Source organism: Parasteatoda tepidariorum, chromosome X2, assembly GCF_043381705.1.
Source record: "Parasteatoda tepidariorum isolate YZ-2023 chromosome X2, CAS_Ptep_4.0, whole genome shotgun sequence".
In the NCBI taxonomy this organism is placed as follows: domain Eukaryota; kingdom Metazoa; phylum Arthropoda; class Arachnida; order Araneae; family Theridiidae; genus Parasteatoda; species Parasteatoda tepidariorum.
In genome coordinates this window covers 13,987,853-13,997,019 of record NC_092215.1, presented here as the reverse complement: position 1 = coordinate 13,997,019, position 9,167 = coordinate 13,987,853, and the positions used below count along the sequence as shown (strand labels likewise).

The 9,167-nt window shown below is 26.5% G+C and overlaps 1 protein-coding gene and 1 long non-coding RNA gene across 8 annotated transcripts in view; one reads left to right on the top strand and one right to left on the bottom strand.

Annotated features, from left to right (window-relative positions):
• LOC107457276 (uncharacterized) overlaps window positions 1-7,971 on the top strand; it is a 110,406-nt gene extending 102,435 nt beyond the window's left edge. The window contains exon 2 of the long non-coding RNA XR_011638327.1: window positions 7,652-7,971. This is a non-coding gene — a long non-coding RNA (uncharacterized lncRNA). The remainder of the gene's footprint in view (window positions 1-7,651) is intronic.
• LOC107454859 (cytotoxic granule associated RNA binding protein TIA1-like) overlaps window positions 1-9,167 on the bottom strand; it is a 975,013-nt gene that overhangs the window by 82,851 nt on the left and 882,995 nt on the right. The window lies entirely within an intron of this gene.

Genomic DNA, 9,167 nt, shown 5'->3' with positions numbered 1-9,167 from the left:
TTCGATGATCGTCAGGACACAGTTGGAAGCGGGATTCGTCGCTAAAGACTATACGTCCCCAGTCGGCATCATTCCAGCCATATCTGTTCAAAACATTCATGCATATGAAATTTCAAAGCAATCGGATGATTGCTTCTTGGTGCGTCGATTTTTTTGTTATAGAATGTATAGATATAAACATAAACTGTACAATGTTTGCTGTACTTCAAAATAGTTATACGAGTATATACCATTTATAGTTTATTTTTTACCTTGCGTTTTAATTTTTCCCACATTTATGATTATTTAATATTCTTAATAGGAGCATCATAAACTGAAAGATGTTTCGCGAATAAATTTAAAATGAAATAGCATCACATATGATAGAAAATAAAAATTCAATGAAATAATATTTTTATGTTAGATGATTTAATTAATGTTGGGATATTTGCATGAAATTATTAAGGATTTAGAAAATAAAAATACCATTATTTCAGAAGTTATTGAGAGGGAGTCATAAACTAAAACGATAAAATCATTATTGACTTTAAAACTTTTGAAGAAGGAAAAAAATTACTCTTCTTCTGTCAGCCTTTACGGTTTACAGTTAGGTAAGTTTCATGAAAAAGATATTAAGGTTCAGAAGAGAGAACAATTTATTTTAAATTGCAAATGTTATCATTCGGTCACAGAAATGGCAATTTATTAAACTTAGCAGAAAATTGCAGTCATTGTTTTCCATAAAGAATAAAATAACTGATTAGTATAGCTGTCCTTGATCTTTATATGCATTAATGGTGTTCTTCATATTGACGAAACCAAAAATATTACATTTGAATGCGGAGAAAGTTTTTTTCTTAAATAAAGGTACTTTGCTATCATTTTATCAGTAAAAAAAGAATCACATTTACTTTTTATCAGTTGAAACTTTTTTGAGAATAATTGTATCGTTCAATGCAAATGGTTATGTCTGCGTATTTTGTATTAAAAGTAAATAGCCATTTTTTACATCATATAAACTGCGTTTTTTTCGGATTTGAATAGGTAATCACAATTTTCTTTTTAAAACGCCAAACAAAGTACATTTCAACTATATTTAATAATAGGTGCGTATATTTTTATTGCTTTCATAAAAAATCGAATTTTAATGATTATGATTTTGAGATTTAAAGATGCCAATCTTACACATTTGGAGAAAATGTATATGTAAAAATAAATAGGGATTCTTACAAAAATTCATTGCACTTTGCCATGTGTTTAGAAATATAGTTTAAAATTAAAACTAAATAAATATAAAAATCGAAGGAATAAAATAAAAAAAATCGATTTTGCCTAACTGTTAAAAATGGTAAATGTTAAAAATCTTCAAATAAAAGCATCTCTTTGAGTATTATAAACTTTTTGACTAATAAGTTTCTATGAAACCGATCTAAAAATTTTTGCTGTTTTCAGATAATTAGGATAATTAAGATATTTGATATATTTGAATAAAAAATATCATTTAAGGAAAAATATTTCGATAATAAAAAATATTTGACAATTATTTTTCAAACATTAATTTAGAAGTAGTTTAGATGTTAAAAGATTTTTTCAAGATTTAAAAATTCAAAAGTTTAAAATAATATTGCCAAGACATGTCCAAAACATCAAATTTTGTATTTTGAACCTTTATTGTTTTTAAGAAAATTGAAATCTTTGAAACAAATGCAACGATTTTCTAGATCTATTCTAATTTCAATATTTTTGATAATTTAGTCACGGTGGAAAAAATTCGATTAATTAATCTTAGAAGGTTCCCTTTACCAAAGTTATTTCAGTATCTTTTAACTAGATGGCGCAGCCATAATTATCAAACGTAGAAAAAATATTTTCTTGAGATTAAGTAAGAAAAATCAGTAATTTTTCCATTTATTCTTTAAAATTATAGTAGTGTATTAATTGGGTGCATTATTACTGTAACAAATAATTAATTTATGTCTTATGAATAAATAGTTTACAGACTTAAGTATTTTGAATAATTAATAAAAACACCACATTCAGAATCAGTTTTATTTGTTACAAATCAGCTCTAATTCGGCCTACAAAATAAATGTGTTATAAAAAGAGAAACAGGGTAATAAAAATCTACGGATAGAACACAACTAATAAAATTAAATTTGCTGAATGATTTACATTGAGTTTTATATATTCAGAATAAATTTTAAGCTAGCTTTTACAGTTGTGCAAAATAGGTTTAATATTAAAAATGTCGTAACCAGGGTGTTTAAAAAATCATGGTAATAATAATTTCAAATATTTTTATTTGGGATAAAGGGAGACCAATATCTGCGACAGATGTCTAAAAGCTAAATTTTGCTGAAGATTGAAATAGGAATAACAAGTGTTGCCAAGTATTGCAAAATACATAATTATAATTGTTTTGAAAAATATGAAAATTTAAATAAATGCTCACTCAAAACTAAAACCGAATCAAACAATGTCTGTTAGTAATTATTTTTGTGATAGTAGATTAATACTCGCATTAACAAAAAAATTGAAATTAAAGTCATGTTTTTTAAACCAATGCATTCTGTTATTTTTGAATGGCCTACGTAGATTCGTGGTTACAAGTGAAAGAGTTTTGGACAATTTCAAAATAGTTATGGAGTAAAAGGTTGTATAAAGCTACAATTTCCATAATAAGACGCTAAATTTTTAATTATTGGCAAGTGAATAGCACTGTTTAAAGTTGCGTTAATTTAAGTATATTTTTCATTTAAGTGATCTCGGATACATATATGCCTAAACTAGCGTCAGATTTGCAGAACTTACAAATTATTTTCATTAAATAGTTGCTCATAACAAAAAGAAAAGAGCACGCATTTTAAAATATACTCTTATTGCGAAGTTTGGAAATAAACACACTGGTTTAAGAAATTCAGAGAATTTTCAGATTTTTTCGATTATCTCTAGAACTACTGGACCGATTTTAATGAAATTTGATATATTCATACAATGATACAATACAAAATCAATAACCATCCAATAATTGTTATACACACTCATGATCGTGCTCAACAATCGTTGAAGTCTGAAAGTATGAAACAGCTGCAGTATGAAACAGAATATCCACTCAATCAAGGCACCAGTTCAGGCAAAAACTCACACATTCGGCATAGCTTGGCGCAGTCGAGAATAAACGATTTGAACACCCCAAATAAGGTAATCCTACGTATTAATTACGTCACACCTTATCTTACAGCAACCCTATTTTGCAGCTTGAAGAGAAGAATCGTTTGTGTAGATTGAAATTTTATTTTATTTGTGTTAACATTTTTCCCTTCCCGAAAAACAGTTAAAAATTAATCTAACTTAAATTTTATTAGCTTTCTAGAAGTAGAACCAGGTCGCTAAATTTCCTAGAATCAGTTAATTTTTTTAGGATCGGGTGGAAATTTTTATTTTGAAAGGTGCAGAACTGTTTTGTGTGAAAGATGCGTCTTTACTTTTCTTTATTATTTATATACGAGTTCATAACATTGACTTATCACAGAAAGAACTGTTTATGAAAATGATATAAAAGATTTTGATGTATTTCTCTATTCTTCATGTTTATAAACATGTTTTAAACATTATATTTATAAACTTCGTATTTATTCACAACTACTTCCACACTGCTATTGTATTTTACAACTACAGTTTTAGTTTTTAACTAAACGTTCCTTTTAAACTTAATAATATCTCAAAATTTCATTTTAAAATAGATTCGTGGAGCAAGCAGCTTCTAAAAAAGGCTTTAAAAAGAAATATCATGTGACAAGATTTCTATATTGTAGTAATTGTCTCACTAATTTAATTATTGTCAAGTTGTTCTCTTTACCATTAGTGAAGCAAAGGCTGAATTCAGTTATTTTCTTGTATGTATATAGTTCCAAATTGTGTTTCCTTTAGAGAGTATTTGTGTTTTTTTTCTTATTATTGCATACTAGGTTCTTTTTAAAAAGCACCTTAGTAAAATTTCGTTAGAAGTTAATTTTAACAAATTCATAAAAAACAGAGTACGTAATTCCTTTTTTGTTTATTACTCTAGTCTAAATAATTAAGAAACAAACAATCTTAAAAGAGTATTTAAAAAAATTCAAATTATTAAGCCAGTCTACCATTCTTTATTACGCATACATAGACAGACTTTCGTGCTCATTATATACAAAATGCGACTTATAAGCCTTTGTCAAGTTGTGTTTTTATTTTGTATTTTACTTATTCACAGCAACTCAAAGTTTTTACGTGGTTTTGTTTCTTTGTAACTAGATTTAATATTCTATTGAAATTTTGGAAACATTTGTTGCTACAAATAAATGTAATGGACTAGTTCGTAAGAATGATTTATAAGAATTGTTTTAAAAATCTTCCAGAGATTACATAAACATTAATAGAATAATTCTTCTCTCTAAGTTTTAATGTAATAGTTAAAATAAATTCGAATTAATTATTTATTATTATTAATCTAACGCTAACAAATATTACATTATTAAACAATGAATAATAAATTAATTAAGTAAATTTGGGTACTATTCTGTTTCCAGAGACTTAAAGAAAATGCTAAACATTTATTAGCGTCAGTGATGGCTAATTAATTATAGTAAAAGGTATTACTAGTATTGTGGTAAAAAATGCCTAATATGACAACTGTAGTAATAAGCTTTCTACAATACTTGAAAATGAAGTAGTGCTGAAATTAATGTTACATAAAAATCATTTAGATACTGTTTACGTTTAAATGTTTTAATATGCATTGGTATTTTCTGTCATTTTTCCTATAACTTAATATTTACAATTATATCAATTTACATGCTGGGGAAAAAGTAGGTTTCTTCCAAGTAAAGAATCTCTTTTTGAAAAACAAAAAATCAAATACTAAAGCTATTTTATAGATAACTTAATTGCAATTTAGTTATAATTAAATGAATAAATTTTCAAGAAATTTAATGACTCATTCTTAAATAGGAGATAATGAGAGAACAACGATTTGAAAGAAAAAACAGATTTAACGTGTTTATTAAGAAATTTGAAATATATCGTTTCCTTCAATGTTTAATGTAAAGTAACATAGTAGAAATCAATTTTTTATAGTTAAAAAACTGTCAAAGTAACTCAAACATTTTTATAGATACAATTTATTATATATATAAATTGCATACCAATCACAGCCACCACTACAAATGTCATATTGTATATACAATTACAAATATTATGGTAATTTTTCAATTTATTACCAAATACTTCAAGCATAGATGTTCTACATAATTGTTTGATAATATGTTGAAGAAATTTCGAAATAATATATTTCATATAGATTTTATGAATGCATACTATAAATCAAATTATTTTATGTAGTAGACCTAAGTAACTATTGCATTTTTATTATATAATTACTGAATTTTCATTTACAAAATAATTATATGCAATTTAATAAATTGGTAAGCTTGGTTGGATTAATAAAAAATAATTGTGGACGTATTTTAATTTTATTCCATTTCTAGAAGAAATACCTATTAATTTTCTACTATTTTATAAAGTGTCTTAAATTTTGTATTTATTTTAGCAGGTTTTATTACGAAAATATCTTTGAAACGAAAGATTAAACCACAGGAAGGATTCAATTGTCATTTGCATCGAGCTATAAGAAACCAGGTTTTGATAGCGTAAAATTTAAAATTCACAATCACAGTGTCAAATATAGCATTTATTACACATTTTTTTAATATTTTAAAACATATTAATATGGTGTATCTCTAGACTGCTGTAAAACACAGATGAAATGTAAAACTACCATGTTTAAATCGAAATGAATATTGAACAATATTCAATTGCATTTTTTTTATAAAGATTTTTTAATACTATTTACATCTTATTTTAATAAAATTTAAATAACATTACGTTTACATCGTATTTAAATAATATCGCAATTATATTACAAATTCATAACGTTTTTACATAATATTACAATTAAGGCTGATTTAAGTTATCTACTTTGTAATCTTTTGACAATGGATGCAAATTATATATAAATATTTTTATTTCCAATGTTCATGAGCAATAGTCTCTCAGTATTTCGAAAGAATTAATAACATTTTTAAAACCTACAAGATTAGTTATGTACTTTCATTTGTACTTCACGCAGAAGCAAGCTAAAATTGCCATCAAAGTTTCTGTCAACACAAATTAATTCATCCTCATAGCATGCACTTTAATTTAGTAATATTAAAAAAAACCTGGTTATAAACAGTTTATCTAAATTATTAATTACTTTGTTATTTATTTAATTAAAATTATTAATTGCTTTGCTCTTTATTTAATAAAGAAAAAACAATAAATGCAAATTACTTTTTATGGATCCACATTTAAGATATATTTGTTCAGAACTGATATTTTAATTTTACCTTCTTCATAACTTGCGAAAAAAAGGCAATTTTTAAATTTCCCAACTTTATTTTCCCTCACTATTGCTGTTCTGAAAGCGATTTCTGATGAAGAAAATTTTTTCATCTATTATTGTTGATAGAAATTGCTCTAACGATTTTTGGAGAACATCCAATTAAAAAAAAATATGTTCGTCACCATTGTTGAGGATCTGAAAACGTTTTCAGTCCTTCGCTATCTAGCGTTGTGCAGAGCAACTTGGCGACAAAGCTGGCGATTTGAAAGCTCTCGCAAAGAATGCCAAGCGGTATCTAATGCGCGAGTCTTTCTTGGAGTGCTACTCGATATTACCCCTCTCCCCAGTCATACACCACATTCCCTTACATCTTTTTGAGCATCTAACTACGCTGACTTAAATTTTGTTAACGATAAGAATCAATATTGAAAACAACCACAACACTCTTTAACGATAAGAATCAATATTGAAAACAACCACAACACTCTTTAACGATAAGAATCAATATTGAAAACAACCACAACACTCTTTAACGATAAGAATCAATATTGAAAACAATCGCAACTCTCTTTAACGATAAGAATCAATATTGAAAACAATCACAACACTCTTTAACGATAAGAATCAATATTGAAAACAACCACAACACTTTTTAACCATAAGAATCAATATTGAAAACAACCACAACACTTTTTAACGATAAGAATCAATATTGAAAACAACCACAACCCTTTTTAACGATAAGAATCAATATTGAAAACAACCACAACACTTTTTAACGATAAGAATCAATATTGAAAACAACCACAACACTCGCTAACGATTTTAAGATCAGACGCGTCAACATTGGTGCTTTTGGAAGTGAAAAGAATTCATGTGTGGTGTAAATGCACGTGAGATTGGAGTAAGCTTTTTCCATTATAAATGTTTAGAATTTAACTACACATTTTGAATTATATATGAAATTTGGATTAGGTCTGAAAACTTTTTTCCTTCACGTAATTTTTAGGGTTGTTCATAATCAAATTTGAAGAGATTTTACATCATTATTTTATAATGCTGAAAAAAAGATGAACGTAGATATACAGTAAAATTTAGCTGTAACGACAATCCGTAATAACAAATGTAATTGTTATTCTATTGAACTTGTTATAAGCAAATATACTTATAGATGATAAAATACTAAAACAAATGAAATACATTCTTATTCGATAATCTATTTTGATTTGAAAAACATATCTTTTTTGCTTACAGATTGTGAACTGAATTTATAAGCTTTATAGTTTATGAAAGGAAACACAAGAATGTTTAAATTTCCGAATCATTACAAATTTTTGCAATTTAGTTACAAATCGTTACAAGAAAAGAACAGCTTTTAATAGTAAGTCATCATGAAGGAGATATGAAGTCAACAAAAGGGTTATTAAAGAACTTTTCTTTTGTTAGAAAGAAGATAACTTAGCCGGTGATCCAACACATTTTGCTTTATAAAAATGAACAGTTAAAAAAAGAAAACTATGTCTATTTTTGCTTTTCTGTACTGATACCAGAAATAAATAAAAATGTCTTCAACCTTGTTTTGCTTAATAATTCTCACTTAAACGTCAGATAAATGTATTTCTCTAATAACTTTTTTTAGCGAAATATTGGAAGGCTAATAATTAACTCGTTATAAACTTTAAACTTTTTCATCCATGATATTAGAAATTTATCGTATCTGTTGGAAATTTCTCGAAAAAAATAGTTCCAAAATTATTTTTTTAATTGTTATTTATTATATTCAACCGAAACAAGCAAATAACCACAACAAAAATTGTATTCTAAATATTAACTACGAGAAAAATTTTCTATATACTCTTTTCTCTTAATACGGTTATCCACGGCAACTAGAACCACAGCCAATGAGAACTAAGTCCACGTTTTTTAAATTTTGAAACCTGATCCATTTGATAAGGATTACGAATTCAAATTTTTATTTTACTTCATCCTTGCAGCTGGTTACATTTTGTAGACGATAGGGATACAAACTATAGCAATGAGTACACAATGTATCCTCCATTTTTACAAATCCTGTACTCCTGAATTAAAAATCCTGGATTATTGGAATGCACTGATAGCATTCATGCACTGATGGCAACACCAAAGAGCTCATAATACACAAAAAATTTAGTATTTATCACCGATCACAATAGATAGCATTACTGGATACTAAATACCAGTCATTTAGCAAAACACAACTTAACCACAACCAAACTCCAAAGTCCATACATATATTTAAAAATGTTTGCTTCTAAAGTTACAACATTTTTGTTAGGAAAAACATTGGAAAAATAAAAATCCATACTTTAAAAATACTTTAATTACATACTATGTTCGTGTGATAAAGGTGAATACTGTCTGTTATTCAAATAATTTTAAATTAAATGTTAAATCCCTGATGAAGAAATAAGTTCTTTTTAAAGAAACTTAAACAATTGTTATCTGAGCTGCGTGTGTGCTTCAGTCATACTAATATGTAAATTTAAATATCTAATGAGTTATACTCTGAAATTATTTATCATTAGATATATTTCAATAGAAATTTGAGATATAATATAAAAGCAGTGCTCGAATCAAAGAAACAAGCATAACTTATATATATATATATATATACAGCTGTAAAAATTACCGAGCTTTTTACCTCGGTAATTTTTACCGAGCTTTCGGCTTTCCCATAGACCCGCAGAAAATTTTACCGTATTCAGGTAGTTTCGATCATACTTTTTTTTTC